Source organism: Cryptomeria japonica, unplaced genomic scaffold (assembly GCF_030272615.1).
Source record: "Cryptomeria japonica unplaced genomic scaffold, Sugi_1.0 HiC_scaffold_212, whole genome shotgun sequence".
Lineage (NCBI taxonomy): Eukaryota > Viridiplantae > Streptophyta > Pinopsida > Cupressales > Cupressaceae > Cryptomeria > Cryptomeria japonica.
Window position 1 is genome coordinate 1 of NW_026729034.1, and position 15000 is coordinate 15000.

At 61.4% G+C, this 15000-nt stretch overlaps 2 non-coding genes across 2 annotated transcripts; both read left to right on the top strand.

The window, feature by feature from the left end:
* Window positions 1–4335: 4335 nt before the first annotated feature.
* On the top strand, window positions 4336–4454 carry LOC131868665 (5S ribosomal RNA). Its single transcript, XR_009367112.1, has one exon. It is a non-coding gene; the product is annotated as a 5S ribosomal RNA (ribosomal RNA).
* A 7817-nt stretch (window positions 4455–12271) lies between these two features.
* On the top strand, window positions 12272–12390 carry LOC131868671 (5S ribosomal RNA). Its single transcript, XR_009367118.1, has one exon. It is a non-coding gene; the product is annotated as a 5S ribosomal RNA (ribosomal RNA).
* The last annotated feature ends 2610 nt before the right edge of the window (window positions 12391–15000 follow it).

Below are 15000 nucleotides of genomic sequence, written 5' to 3' on the forward strand. Positions count from 1 at the left end.
CTTTTGGAGGGCACTTTTCTGCGCTCCAAAGGTGCGCACTTTTGGAGGGCACTTTTTGGAGGGCACTTTTCTGCGCTCCAAAGGTGCGCACTTTTGGAGGGCACTTTTTGGAGGGCACTTTTCTGCGCTCCAAAGGTGCGCACTTTTGGAGGGCACTTTTTGGAGGGCACTTTTCTGCGCTCCAAAGGTGCGCACTTTTGGAGGGCACTTTTTGGAGGGCACTTTTCTGCGCTCCAAAGGTGCGCACTTTTGGAGGGCACTTTTTGGAGGGCACTTTTCTGCGCTCCAAAGGTGCGCACTTTTGGAGGGCACTTTTTGGAGGGCACTTTTCTGCGCTCCAAAGGTGCGCACTTTTGGAGGGCACTTTTTGGAGGGCACTTTTCTGCGCTCCAAAGGTGCGCACTTTTGGAGGGCACTTTTTGGAGGGCACTTTTCTGCGCTCCAAAGGTGCGCACTTTTGGAGGGCACTTTTTGGAGGGCACTTTTCTGCGCTCCAAAGGTGCGCACTTTTGGAGGGCACTTTTTGGAGGGCACTTTTCTGCGCTCCAAAGGTGCGCACTTTTGGAGGGCACTTTTGTGCACTCCAAAGGTGCGCACTTTTGGAGGGCACTTTTCCTGTGCTCCAAAGGTGCACACCTAGGTGAGCACCTTCGACCACACCTTGTAGCACACCAAACTCTGACTTTCGACTTCATCCGCAATGCAGGGTCTTTGAGGTTGGCGCAATGCGCACAACCAGGGGAGTCGACCCATCAAACCCAACACCTCCCCTATATAAGCTATTTGTCTGATTCTCATACATGCGTAGCCTGCAGGAGCAATTAGGACATCGACCCCAACTTTCGGCTTCTAAACGAAAACAAGGTCTTTGAGGTTGGTGTAATGCGAACAACTAGGGGAGTCAACCCATCAAACCCAACACCTCCCCTATATAAGCTATTTGTCTGATTCTCATACATGTGTAGTCTACAGGAGCAATTAGGACATCGACCCCAACTTTTGACTTCTTAACGAAAACAAGGTCTTTGAGGTTGACGTAATGCGCACAACCAGGGGAGTCGACCCATCAAACCCAACACCTCCCCTATATAAGCTATTTGTCCGATTCTCATACATGTGTAGCCTGCAGGAGCCATTAGGACATTGACCCCAACTTTTGACTTCTTAACGAAAACAAGGTCTTTGAGGTTGGCGTAATGCGCACAACCAAGGGAGTTGACCCATCAAACCCAACACCTCCCCTATATAAGCTATTTGTCTGATTCTCATACATGTGTAGCCTGCAACAACGATTAGGACATCCACCCCAACTTCTGAATTCGTCTGCGTTGACCGCACCAAAGGTGCACGCCTTGGTGCTCACCAAAATCCGACTTCCGACTTCTTCTGCTATGCGGGGTCTTTGAGGTTGGCGCAGTGCGCACAACCAGGGGAGTCAACCCACCGAATGCAACACCTCCCCTATATAAGCTATTTGTCTGATTCTCATACATGCGTAGACTGCAGCAATGATTAGGACATCCACCCCAACTTTTGACTTCTTAAACAAGACAGGGTCTTTGAAGTTGGTGCAGTGCACACAACCAGGGGAGTCGACCCATCAAACGCAACACCTCCCCTATATAAAGCTATTTGTCCGATTCTCATACGTGTAGTCTGCAGCAGCGATTAGGACATCGACCCCAACTTCCGAATTCGTTTGCATTGACCGCACCAAAGGTGCACGCCTTGGTGTGCACCCTGGAGTGCACTTTGGTGCTCACCTCGGTGCACACTTTGGTGTGCACCTCGGTGTGCACCAAAGGTGCGCACCTTGGAGCGCACCAAAGGTGTACACTTTGGAGCGCACCACATAGGGTCTTTGAGAGGTTGGCGCAGTGCGCACACCAAGGTGGGTGTTGAGGTGCGTGCCGAGGTGGGTGGGTGCTAGGGTGCGCTCCATGGTGGGTGCCAGGGTGGGTGCGTGCTAGGGTGGATTCCAAAGAGGGTCATAGGGTGGGTGCCAAGGTGGGTTGGTGATATAGTGGGTTCAAAGGTGGGTACTAGGGTGGGTTCCAAGGTGGGTCACAAGTTGGGTGCCAGGATGCGTGGGTGTTAGGTTGGGTGCCAAGGTGGGCTCCTGCGTGGGTGGGTGCTAGGGTGGGTTTCAAGGTGGACGCGAGGGCGGGTGCCAAGGTGGGTAACAAGTTGGGTGTTAGGATGGGTGAGTGCTAGAGTGGGTGCCAAGGTGGGTGGGTGCTAAGGTGGATGCCAAGGTGGTTCACAGGGTGGGTGGGTTCTAGGGTGAGTTCCAAGGTGGGTCACAGGTTCAGTGCTAGGGTGGGTGTCAAGGCGGGTGTCGAGGTGCCTGGGTGCTAGGGTGTGGATGCCAATGTGGGTCATAGGGTGGGTACTAGGGTGGGCTGCAATGTGGGTGCCAAGGTGGGTAACATGCTCGGTGGGTTCTAAATTGGGTGCCAGGGTGGGTGTGCACCCACCTTGCCCGAGGTGGGTGCCAAGGTGCCAGTGTGGGTGGGTGCTAAGGTGGATGCCAAGGTGGGTGAGAAGGTGGGTGATAGGTTGAGTGGTAGGATGGGTGGGTGCCAAGATGGGTCACAGGGTGGGTGCAAGGGTGGGTAGGTGCTAGGGTTGGTGTCAGGGTGGGTGGGTGCTAGGTTGGGTTCCAAGGTGGGTGCGAGGGTGAGTGTCAAGGTGGGTCACAGGTTAGGTGCTAGGATGGGTGAGTGCTAGGGTGCAAAGGTGCCAGGGTGGGTGCTAGGATGGGTCGATGCTAGGGTGAGTGGCAAGGTGGGTCCACAAGTGTCAAGGTGGGTGCCGAGGTGGGTGCCAAGTCGGCGACTGCTATGGTGGATGCCAAGGTGGGTCACGGGGTGGGTGCCAAGTTGCTAGGTTGGGTTCCAAGGTGGGTGCCAACGTGGGTGCTAGGGTGCGTGGGTTAAAGGGTGTGTCACAACGTGGGTGCCAGGATGGGTGCGCACCCACACTGGCCAAGACGGGTGCGGGTGCAAGGTTGGGTTCCAAGCCCGGTCACAGGCTGGGTGCTAGGATGGGTGGGTGCCAAGGTGGGCACCAGGGTGGGTGCACCCACCCTGGCCAAGGTGGGTCACGGGGTGGGTCCTAGGGTGGGTAACGGGGTGGGTACTAAGGTGCGTGCCAAGGTGGGTCATAGGGTGGGTGCCAAGGTGGGCACCAGGGTGGGTGTGCACCAACCCTAGCCAGGGTAGGTCACGGGGTGGTTGTCGGGGTGGGCGTCAAGGAGCCAAGGTGGGTGGCAAGTAGCCAAGTTGCGTGCCAAGGTGGGTGTCGGGGTGGGTGCCAAGGATCCAAGGTGGGTGCCAAGGAACCAAGGTGGGTGTCTGGGTGGGTGCCGAGGTGGGAGCCAGGGTGGGTCCCAAGGTGAGTGCAAAGGTGGGTGCCAGGGTCAAGGTGAGTGCCAATGTGGGTTCCAAGGTGCCAGGGTCAGGGTGAGTGCCAATGTGGGTTCAAAGGTGCTAAGTTGGGTGCGAGGTTGGGTGCGAGGGTGGGTGGGTGCCAAGGTGTGCTAGGTGGAAGCCCGGGTGGGTCGGCATCCCATGGGTGTCGAGTTGGGTGCCTGATGGGTGCTTCTTGTCAAGTTTTAGTCGTCGGGACTCATTTCGAGCCTTAGAGGTCGTTTCTTGTCCGGTTGCCCTGTCTTCGACCTGGGAACCCAATTTTGGTCCTCGGGTCCCATTTTTTTTTGTCTCGCATCCCACTTTTGGCCTGTGGCCTTTTCGGGGTCGATTCTCGTTTTGGGCATCAGAGCATGTTTCTTCTCCTAAAACCCAATATTTGTTTATTAAGTCTCGGAACACATTTTTGTTCTCGTGGACCCATCATGGGTCTTGGAACGCATTTGTGGTCCTTGGGTCCCATTTTGCATCCCGAAACTTGTGTTTTGGTGCTTGATCCCTATTTTGGGTGCCCACCTTGCACCAAGTGCGCACCCGGGGCAAACCGAGCGCCTTGGTGCACCGGGGCAAGATCGAGCGTGCACCCGAGGCGCCCCGAACATGCACCAAGGTGCACTCGGCCCACATGTGAGCGCAGGTCGTTGCGCCCGAGGTGGTGTGTGGGCACCGCGTTGCAGACGGGACACTGCACGCACACGACGCCCCCTCCAGGTGCACGCACGTAGGCCGGGCCGGGTGCACACCCGACGCCCTAGCAAGGTGCGCGCACCCGGGCAGGGCTCACACTTGGCGAACGGGGCGCACTTCGCGAGGGAGGGTGTGCACCTCGACGGGGGTGGGTGGCCGGGGTGGATTCGCACGTGGGTCGCGGTTTGCTAAGTACACACTGCGACAAGCTCATAACGGGTGCGATCATACCAGCATTAGTGCACCGGATCCCATCAGAACTCCGCAGTTAAGCGCGCTTGGGCCGGAGTAGTACTGGGATGGGTGACCTCCCGGGAAGTCCCGGTGTTGCACCCTTTTTTAGTTTTTCGCCGGGCGTCGCAATGCTATTTGAATAAACCTTTTGCCCGTTTGCGTTCTCGTCGGGGCCGGGCCGGGCCGGGGTGCGCTGCCCGCACTACCGCGCGCGCGGGGGCGACACCGAGCGCGCACCCGAGGCGCCCCGAGCACACAGGCCACGGTGCAACCCGGGCGTTGTGCGCGCACCCCGGTGCGCCCGAGGTGCTGCGCGCGCACCCAGGTGAAATCGGTGTGCACCTCGGCCAGTGCGCGCTCGGTCGAGTCGCGCACGTTGGCCAAGGTGCACGGTGATGTTTCTTACTCTAAGGTTCCGCACCAGACGCCCGGGACAGGTGAGCGAAGCTGGGCGGGGCCGGGTGCGCGGCCGGGGCAGGTGCACGCAGCTGGAGAGAGCTTTGGAGCACACTTCGGAGCGCACCAATGATGCGCTCCATTCAAAAGTTTCCTGAAAAGGCAAAAAAAGTTGAGATTATAGAATTTCCCACTTGAGAGATTGTAAAAAAAAAAAATTTAAAATGAAGGAAACGCGGGTGCCAAGGTGTGCGCAGCCCAGCCAAGGTGTGCGCACCAAGGCGCCCACCCTGGCGAAGGTGCACGCAAGGTGCGCACCCGAGGCAAACCGGACAATTAACCCAACTTTCGACTTCGCGCGCACCTTGGAGCGCACTTCGGAGCGCTCCTTGGTGCGCACCAATCTTGGGCACCTCGGAGTGCACCATGGCGCCCACCAAGGTGCGCACCCGGGGCAAACCGAGCTCCGACTTCGTGCGCACCTTGGAGCGCACGAAAGGTGCGCACCATGGCGCCCACCAAGGTGCGCAGCCCAGCCAAGGCGTGCGCATCAAGGTGCGCACCCTGGCGAAGGTGCGCACCCGGGGCAAACCGAGCTCCGACTTCGTGCGCACCTTGGAGCGCACAAAAGGTGCGCAACCCAGCCAAGGTGTGCGCACCCCGGTCAAACCGAGCTCCGAATCGTGCGCACCAGAGGTGCACGCCATCGTGCGCACCTTGGAGCACACTTCGGAGCCCTCCTTGGTGCGCGCCGATGTTGCGCACCTCGGAGCGCACCCGGGGAAAACAATGCAATTAACCCGACTTTCGACTTCGTGGGCACCTCGGAGCGCTCTCGGGTTCGCACCTCGGAGCACACCGAGGTGCGCACCTTTGATGCGCTGCCTTCACCAATTTCCAGAAAAGGCAAGAAAACATTGAGAAGGTGTGCGCACCGAGGTGCCCACCCTGGCGAAGGTGCACGCGAGGTGCGCACCCGGGGCAAACCGGGCTCCGACTTCGTGCACGCCGCACCTTGGAGCACACTTCGGAGCGCTCCTTGGTGCGCACCAGGGCGCGCAACCCAGCCGAGGTGCCCACCCCGGCGAAGGTGCACGCGAGGTGCGCACCCGGGGCAAACCGGGCTCCGACTTCGTGCACGCCATGGTGCCCACCGCGGCGAAGGTGCACGCGAGGTGCGCACCCGGGGCAAACCGGGCTCCGACTTCGTGCACGCCGCACCTTGGAGCACACTTCGGAGCGCTCCTTGGTGCGCACCATGGTGCCCACCAGGGCGCGCAACCCCGCCGAAGGTGCACGCGAGGTGCGCACCCGGGGCAAACCGGGCTCCGACTTCGTGCACGCCGCACCTTGGAGCACACTTCGGAGCGCTCCTTGGTGCGCACCATGGTGCCCACCAGGGCGCGCAACCCCGCCGAAGGTGCACGCGAGGTGCGCACCCGGGGCAAACCGGGCTCCGACTTCGTGCACGCCATGGTGCGCACCGCGGCGAAGGTGCGCACCCGGGGCAAACCGGGCTCCGACTTCGTGCACGCCGCACCTTGGAGCACACTTCGGAGCGCTCCTTGGTGCGCACCAGGGCGCGCAACCCAGCCGAGGTGCCCACCCCGGCGAAGGTGCACGCGAGGTGCGTACCCGGGGCAAACCGGGCTCCGACTTCGTGCACGCCGCACCTTGGAGCACACTTCGGAGCGCTCCTTGGTGCGCACCATGGTGCCCACCAGGCCGCGCAACCCAGCCAAGGTGTGCGCACCAAGGTGCACGCGAGGTGCGCACCCGGGGCAAACCGGGGTCCGACTTCGTGCACGCCGCACCTTGGAGCACACATCGGGGCGCTCCCGGGTTCGCACCGGCGTTGCGCACCGTGGTGGGCACCTCGGAGCACACCAAGGTGGGCAGCGAGGTGCGCACCTTTGATGCGATGCCTTCACTAATTTCCATAAAAGGCAAAAAAAAAACGAGATTTTAAAATTTCCGTTTTGAAAGATAGTGAGAAAAAGGGAATGCTGGTGCCATCTTGAGCCCGCCCTGGTGCGCAGCCCAGCCAAGGTGTGCGCACCAAGGTGCCCACCCTGGCGAAGGTGCGCGCCCGGGCAATTAATCCAACTTCCAACTTCGCGCGCGCCAGGGTGGGAGCGCACCCAACAACCGGGCCTGGGAAGAGCCAATGCGAGAAACCCCACCAAACGCTCTGACAAAAAAAGAGGGGGCGCTCCAGTAACCCCGCTTCGGAGCGCACCCTGGGCAAACCCAGCCAAGGTGCCCACCCCGGCCAAGGTGCAGGCGAGGTGCGCACCCGGGGCAAACCGGGCTCCGACAACGTGCACGCCGCACCTTGGAGCACACTTCGTAGCGCTCCCGGGTGCGCACCTCAGAGCACACCAAGGTGGGCAGCGAGGTGCGCACCTTTGATGCGCTGCCTTCACTAATTTCCAGAAAAGGCAAAAAAAAAAGGAGATTTTAAAATTTCCGTTTTGAAAGATAGTGAAAAAAACGGAACGCGCGTGCCATCTTGAGCCCGCCCTGGTGCGCAGCCCAGGTAAGGTGCCCACCCTGGCAAAGGTGCGCACCCGGGCAATTAACCCTACTTCCGACTTCGTGCGCGCCAGGGTGGCAACCGGGCCTCGGAAGAGCCAATGCGAGAAACCCCACCAAACGCTCCGACAAAAAAAGAGGCGGCGCTCCAATAACCCCGCTTCGGAGCGCAGCCGGGGCAAACCCAGCCAAGGTGCCCACCCCGACGAAGGTGCACGCGAGGTGCGCACCCGGGGCAAACCGGGCTCCGACAACGTGCACGCAGCACCTTGGAGCACACTTCGAAGCACTCCCGGGTGCCCACCGGCGTTGCGCACCGTGGTGGGCAGCGAGGTGCGCACCTTTGATGCGCTGCCTTCACTAATTTCCAGAAAAAGGCAAAAAAAAATGAGATTTTAAAATTTCCGTTTTGAAAGATAGTGAAAAAAAAGGAACGCGGGTGCCATCTTGAGCCCGCCCTGGTGCGCAGCCCAGGCAAGGCATGCGCACCAAGGTGCCCACCCGAGGTGCACACCCGGGGCAAACCGGGCTCCGACTTCGTGCAGGCCGCACCTTGGAGCACACTTCGGAGCGCTCCTTGGTGCGCACCATGGTGCCCACCAGGGCGCGCAACCCAGCCAAGGTCTGCACACCAAGGTGCCCACCCCGGCGAAGGTGCACGCGAGGTGCGCACCCGGGGCAAACCGGGCTCCGACTTCGTGCACGCCATGGTGCCCACCGCGGCGAAGGTGCACGCGAGGTGCGCACCCGGGGCAAACCGGGCTCCGACTTCGTGCACGCCGCACCTTGGAGCACACTTCGGAGCGCTCCTTGGTGCGCACCATGGTGCCCACCAGGGCGCGCAACCCAGCCAAGGTGTGCGCACCAAGGTGCACGCGAGGTGCGCACCCGGGGCAAACCGGGGTCCGACTTCGTGCACGCCGCACCTTGGAGCACACATCGGAGCGCTCCCAGGTTCGCACCAGCGTTGCGCACCTTTGATGCGCTGCCTTCACTAATTTCAAGAAAAGGCAAAAAAAAACGAGATTTTAAAATTTCCGTTCTGAAAGATAGTGAAAAAAACGGAACGCGGGTGCCATCTTGAGCCCTTCCTGGTGCGCAGCCCAGGCAAGTTGTGCGCACCAAGGTGCCCACCCTGGCGGAGGTGCGCGCCCGGGGCAATCCGGGCTCCGACTTCGTGCACTGCATGGTGCCCACCAAGGCGCGCAACCCAGCCAAGGTGCCCACCGCAGCGAAGGTGCACGCGAGGTGCGCACCCGAGGTGCACACCCGGGGCAAACCGGGCTCCGACTTCGTGCACGCCGCACCTTGGAGCACACTTCAGAGCGCTCCTTGGTGCGCACCAGGGCGCGCAACCCAGCCGAGGTGCCCACCCCGGCGAAGGTGCACGCGAGGTGCGCACCCGGGGCAAACCGGGCTCCGACTTCGTGCACGCCATGGTGCCCACCGCGGCGAAGGTGCGCACCCGGGGCAAACCGGGCTCCGACTTCGTGCACGCCGCACCTTGGAGCACACTTCGGAGCGCTCCTTGGTGCGCACCATGGTGCCCACCAGGCCGCGCAACCCAGCCAAGGTGTGCGCACCAAGGTGCACGCGAGGTGCGCACCCGGGGCAAACCGGGGTCCGACTTCGTGCACGCCGCACCTTGGAGCACACATCGGGGCGCTCCCGGGTTCGCACCGGCGTTGCGCACCGTGGTGGGCACCTCGGAGCACACCAAGGTGGGCAGCGAGGTGCGCACCTTTGATGCGATGCCTTCACTAATTTCCATAAAAGGCAAAAAAAAAACGAGATTTTAAAATTTCCGTTTTGAAAGATAGTGAGAAAAAGGGAATGCTGGTGCCATCTTGAGCCCGCCCTGGTGCGCAGCCCAGCCAAGGTTTGCGCACCAAGGTGCCCACCCTGGCGAAGGTGTGCGCCCGGGCAATTAACCCAACTTCCAACTTCGCGCGCGCCAGGGTGGGAGCGCACCCAACAACCGGGCCTGGGAAGAGCCAATGCGAGAAACCCCACCAAACTCTCTGACAAAAAAAGAGGGGGCGCTCCAGTAACCCCGCTTCGGAGCGCACCCTGGGCAAACCCAGCCAAGGTGCCCACCCCGGCCAAGGTGCAGGCGAGGTGCGCACCCGGGGCAAACCGGGCTCCGACAACGTGCACGCCGCACCTTGGAGCACACTTCGTAGCGCTCCCGGGTGCGCACCTCAGAGCACACCAAGGTGGGCAGCGAGGTGCGCACCTTTGATGCGCTGCCTTCACTAATTTCCAGAAAAGGCAAAAAAAAAAGGAGATTTTAAAATTTCCGTTTTGAAAGATAGTGAAAAAAACGGAACGCGCGTGCCATCTTGAGCCCGCCCTGGTGCGCAGCCCAGGTAAGGTGCCACCCTGGCAAAGGTGCGCACCCGGGCAATTAACCCTACTTCCGACTTCGTGCGCGCCAGGGTGGCAACCGGGCCTCGGAAGAGCCAATGCGAGAAACCCCACCAAACGCTCCGACAAAAAAAGAGGCGGCGCTCCAATAACCCCGCTTCGGAGCGCAGCCGGGGCAAACCAAGCCAAGGTGCCCACCCCGACGAAGGTGCACGCGAGGTGCGCACCCGGGGCAAACCGGGCTCCGACAACGTGCACGCAGCACCTTGGAGCACACTTCGAAGCACTCCCGGGTGCCCACCGGCGTTGCGCACCGTGGTGGGCAGCGAGGTGCGCACCTTTGATGCGCTGCCTTCACTAATTTCCAGAAAAAGGCAAAAAAAAATGAGATTTTAAAATTTCCGTTTTGAAAGATAGTGAAAAAAAAGGAACGCGGGTGCCATCTTGAGCCCGCCCTGGTGCGCAGCCCAGGCAAGGCATGCGCACCAAGGTGCCCACCCGAGGTGCACACCCGGGGCAAACCGGGCTCCGACTTCGTGCAGGCCGCACCTTGGAGCACACTTCGGAGCGCTCCTTGGTGCGCACCATGGTGCCCACCAGGGCGCACCCGAGGCAAACCGGGCTCCGACTTCGTGCACGCCGCACCTTGGAGCACACATCGGAGCGCTCCCAGGTTCGCACCAGCGTTGCGCACCTTTGATGCGCTGCCTTCACTAATTTCCAGAAAAGGCAAAAAAAAACGATATTTTAAAATTTCCGTTCTGAAAGATAGTGAAAAAAACGGAACGCGGGTGCCATCTTGAGCCCTTCCTGATGCGCAGCCCAGGCAAGTTGTGCGCACCAAGGTGCCCACCCTGGCGGAGGTGCGCGCCCGGGGCAAACCGGGCTCCGACTTCGTGCACTGCATGGTGCCCACCAAGGCGCGCAACCCAGCCAAGGTGCCCACCGCAGCGAAGGTGCACGCGAGGTGCGCACCCGAGGTGCACACCCGGGGCAAACCGGGCTCCGACTTCGTGCACGCCGCACCTTGGAGCACACTTCAGAGCGCTCCTTGGTACGCACCAGGGCGCGCAACCCAGCCAAGGTGCTCACCCCGGCGAAGGTGCACGCGAGGTGCGCACCCGGGGCAAACCGGGCTCGGACTTCGTGCACGCCGCACCTTGGAGCACACATCGGAGCGCTCCCGGGTTCGCACCAGCATTGCGCACCTTTGATGCGCTGCCTTCACTAATTTCCAGAAAAGGCAAAAAAAAGAAAAAAATGAGATTTTAAAATTTCCGTTTTGAAAGATAGTGAAAAAAACGGAACGCGGGTGCCATCTTGAGCCCGCCCTGGTGTGCAGCCCAGGCAAGTTGTGCGCACCAAGGCACCCACCCTGGCCAAGGTGGGTCACGGGGTGGGTCCTAGGGTGGGTAACGGGGTGGGTACTAAGGTGCGTGCCAAGGTGGGTCATAGGGTGGGTGCCAAGGTGGGCACCAGGGTGGGTGTGCACCAACCCTAGCCAGGGTAGGTCACGGGGTGGTTGTCGGGGTGGGCGTCAAGGAGCCAAGGTGGGTGGCAAGTAGCCAAGTTGCGTGCCAAGGTGGGTGTCGGGGTGGGTGCCAAGGATCCAAGGTGGGTGCCAAGGAACCAAGGTGGGTGTCTGGGTGGGTGCCGAGGTGGGAGCCAGGGTGGGTCCCAAGGTGAGTGCAAAGGTGGGTGCCAGGGTCAAGGTGAGTGCCAATGTGGGTTCCAAGGTGCCAGGGTCAGGGTGAGTGCCAATGTGGGTTCAAAGGTGCTAAGTTGGGTGCGAGGTTGGGTGCGAGGGTGGGTGGGTGCCAAGGTGTGCTAGGTGGAAGCCCGGGTGGGTCGGCATCCCATGGGTGTCGAGTTGGGTGCCTGATGGGTGCTTCTTGTCAAGTTTTAGTCGTCGGGACTCATTTCGAGCCTTAGAGGTCGTTTCTTGTCCGGTTGCCCTGTCTTCGACCTGGGAACCCAATTTTGGTCCTCGGGTCCCATTTTTTTTTGTCTCGCATCCCACTTTTGGCCTGTGGCCTTTTCGGGGTCGATTCTCGTTTTGGGCATCAGAGCATGTTTCTTCTCCTAAAACCCAATATTTGTTTATTAAGTCTCGGAACACATTTTTGTTCTCGTGGACCCATCATGGGTCTTGGAACGCATTTGTGGTCCTTGGGTCCCATTTTGCATCCCGAAACTTGTGTTTTGGTGCTTGATCCCTATTTTGGGTGCCCACCTTGCACCAAGTGCGCACCCGGGGCAAACCGAGCGCCTTGGTGCACCGGGGCAAGATCGAGCGTGCACCCGAGGCGCCCCGAACATGCACCAAGGTGCACTCGGCCCACATGTGAGCGCAGGTCGTTGCGCCCGAGGTGGTGTGTGGGCACCGCGTTGCAGACGGGACACTGCACGCACACGACGCCCCCTACAGGTGCACGCACGTAGGCCGGGCCGGGTGCACACCCGACGCCCTAGCAAGGTGCGCGCACCCGGGCAGGGCTCACACTTGGCGAACGGGGCGCACTTCGCGAGGGAGGGTGTGCACCTCGACGGGGGTGGGTGGCCGGGGTGGATTCGCACGTGGGTCGCGGTTTGCTAAGTAAACACTGCGACAAGCTCATAACGGGTGCGATCATACCAGCGTTAGTGCACCGGATCCCATCAGAACTCCGCAGTTAAGCGCGCTTGGGCCGAAGTAGTACTGGGATGGGTGACCTCCCGGGAAGTCCCGGTGTTGCACCCTTTTTTAGTTTTTCGCCGGGCATCGCAATGCTATTTGAATAAACCTTTTGCCCGTTTGCGTTCTCGTCGGGGCCGGGCCGGGCCGGGGTGCGCTGCCCGCACTACCGCGCGCGCGGGGGCGACACCGAGCGCGCACCCGAGGCGCCCCGAGCACACAGGCCACGGTGCAACCCGGGCGTTGTGCGCGCACCCCGGTGCGCCCGAGGTGCTGCGCGCGCACCCAGGTGAAATCGGTGTGCACCTCGGCCAGTGCGCGCTCGGTCGAGTCGCGCACGTTGGCCAAGGTGCACGGTGATGTTTCTTACTCTAAGGTTCCGCACCAGACGCCCGGGACAGGTGAGCGAAGCTGGGCGGGGCCGGGTGCGCGGCCGGGGCAGGTGCACGCAGCTGGAGAGAGCTTTGGAGCACACTTCGGAGCGCACCAATGATGCGCTCCATTCAAAAGTTTCCTGAAAAGGCAAAAAAAGTTGAGATTATAGAATTTCCCACTTGAGAGATTGTAAAAAAAAAAAATTTAAAATGAAGGAAACGCGGGTGCCAAGGTGTGCGCAGCCCAGCCAAGGTGTGCGCACCAAGGCGCCCACCCTGGCGAAGGTGCACGCAAGGTGCGCACCCGAGGCAAACCGGACAATTAACCCAACTTTCGACTTCGCGCGCACCTTGGAGCGCACTTCGGAGCGCTCCTTGGTGCGCACCAATCTTGGGCACCTCGGAGTGCACCATGGCGCCCACCAAGGTGCGCACCCGGGGCAAACCGAGCTCCGACTTCGTGCGCACCTTGGAGCGCACGAAAGGTGCGCACCATGGCGCCCACCAAGGTGCGCAGCCCAGCCAAGGCGTGCGCATCAAGGTGCGCACCCTGGCGAAGGTGCGCACCCGGGGCAAACCGAGCTCCGACTTCGTGCGCACCTTGGAGCGCACAAAAGGTGCGCAACCCAGCCAAGGTGTGCGCACCCCGGTCAAACCGAGCTCCGAATCGTGCGCACCAGAGGTGCACGCCATCGTGCGCACCTTGGAGCACACTTCGGAGCCCTCCTTGGTGCGCGCCGATGTTGCGCACCTCGGAGCGCACCCGGGGAAAACAATGCAATTAACCCGACTTTCGACTTCGTGGGCACCTCGGAGCGCTCTCGGGTTCGCACCTCGGAGCACACCGAGGTGCGCACCTTTGATGCGCTGCCTTCACCAATTTCCAGAAAAGGCAAGAAAACATTGAGAAGGTGTGCGCACCGAGGTGCCCACCCTGGCGAAGGTGCACGCGAGGTGCGCACCCGGGGCAAACCGGGCTCCGACTTCGTGCACGCCGCACCTTGGAGCACACTTCGGAGCGCTCCTTGGTGCGCACCAGGGCGCGCAACCCAGCCGAGGTGCCCACCCCGGCGAAGGTGCACGCGAGGTGCGCACCCGGGGCAAACCGGGCTCCGACTTCGTGCATGCCATGGTGCCCACCGCGGCGAAGGTGCACGCGAGGTGCGCACCCGGGGCAAACCGGGCTCCGACTTCGTGCACGCCGCACCTTGGAGCACACTTCGGAGCGCTCCTTGGTGCGCACCATGGTGCCCACCAGGGCGCGCAACCCCGCCGAAGGTGCACGCGAGGTGCGCACCCGGGGCAAACCGGGCTCCGACTTCGTGCACGCCGCACCTTGGAGCACACTTCGGAGCGCTCCTTGGTGCGCACCATGGTGCCCACCAGGGCGCGCAACCCCGCCGAAGGTGCACGCGAGGTGCGCACCCGGGGCAAACCGGGCTCCGACTTCGTGCACGCCGCACCTTGGAGCACACTTCGGAGCGCTCCTTGGTGCGCACCAGGGCGCGCAACCCAGCCGAGGTGCCCACCCCGGCGAAGGTGCGTACCCGGGGCAAACCGGGCTCCGACTTCGTGCACGCCGCACCTTGGAGCACACTTCGGAGCGCTCCTTGGTGCGCACCATGGTGCCCACCAGGCCGCGCAACCCAGCCAAGGTGTGCGCACCAAGGTGCACGCGAGGTGCGCACCCGGGGCAAACCGGGGTCCGACTTCGTGCACGCCGCACCTTGGAGCACACATCGGGGCGCTCCCGGGTTCGCACCGGCGTTGCGCACCGTGGTGGGCACCTCGGAGCACACCAAGGTGGGCAGCGAGGTGCGCACCTTTGATGCGATGCCTTCACTAATTTCCATAAAAGGCAAAAAAAAAACGAGATTTTAAAATTTCCGTTTTGAAAGATAGTGAGAAAAAGGGAATGCTGGTGCCATCTTGAGCCCGCCCTGGTGCGCAGCCCAGCCAAGGTGTGCGCACCAAGGTGCCCACCCTGGCGAAGGTGCGCGCCCGGGCAATTAACCCAACTTCCAACTTCGCGCGCGCCAGGGTGGGAGCGCACCCAACAACCGGGCCTGGGAAGAGCCAATGCGAGAAACCCCACCAAACGCTCTGACAAAAAAAGAGGGGGCGCTCCAGTAACCCCGCTTCGGAGCGCACCCTGGGCAAACCCAGCCAAGGTGCCCACCCCGGCCAAGGTGCAGGCGAGGTGCGCACCCGGGGCAAACCGGGCTCCGACAACGTGCACGCCGCACCTTGGAGCACACTTCGTAGCGCTCCCGGGTGCGCACCTCAGAGCACACCAAGGTGG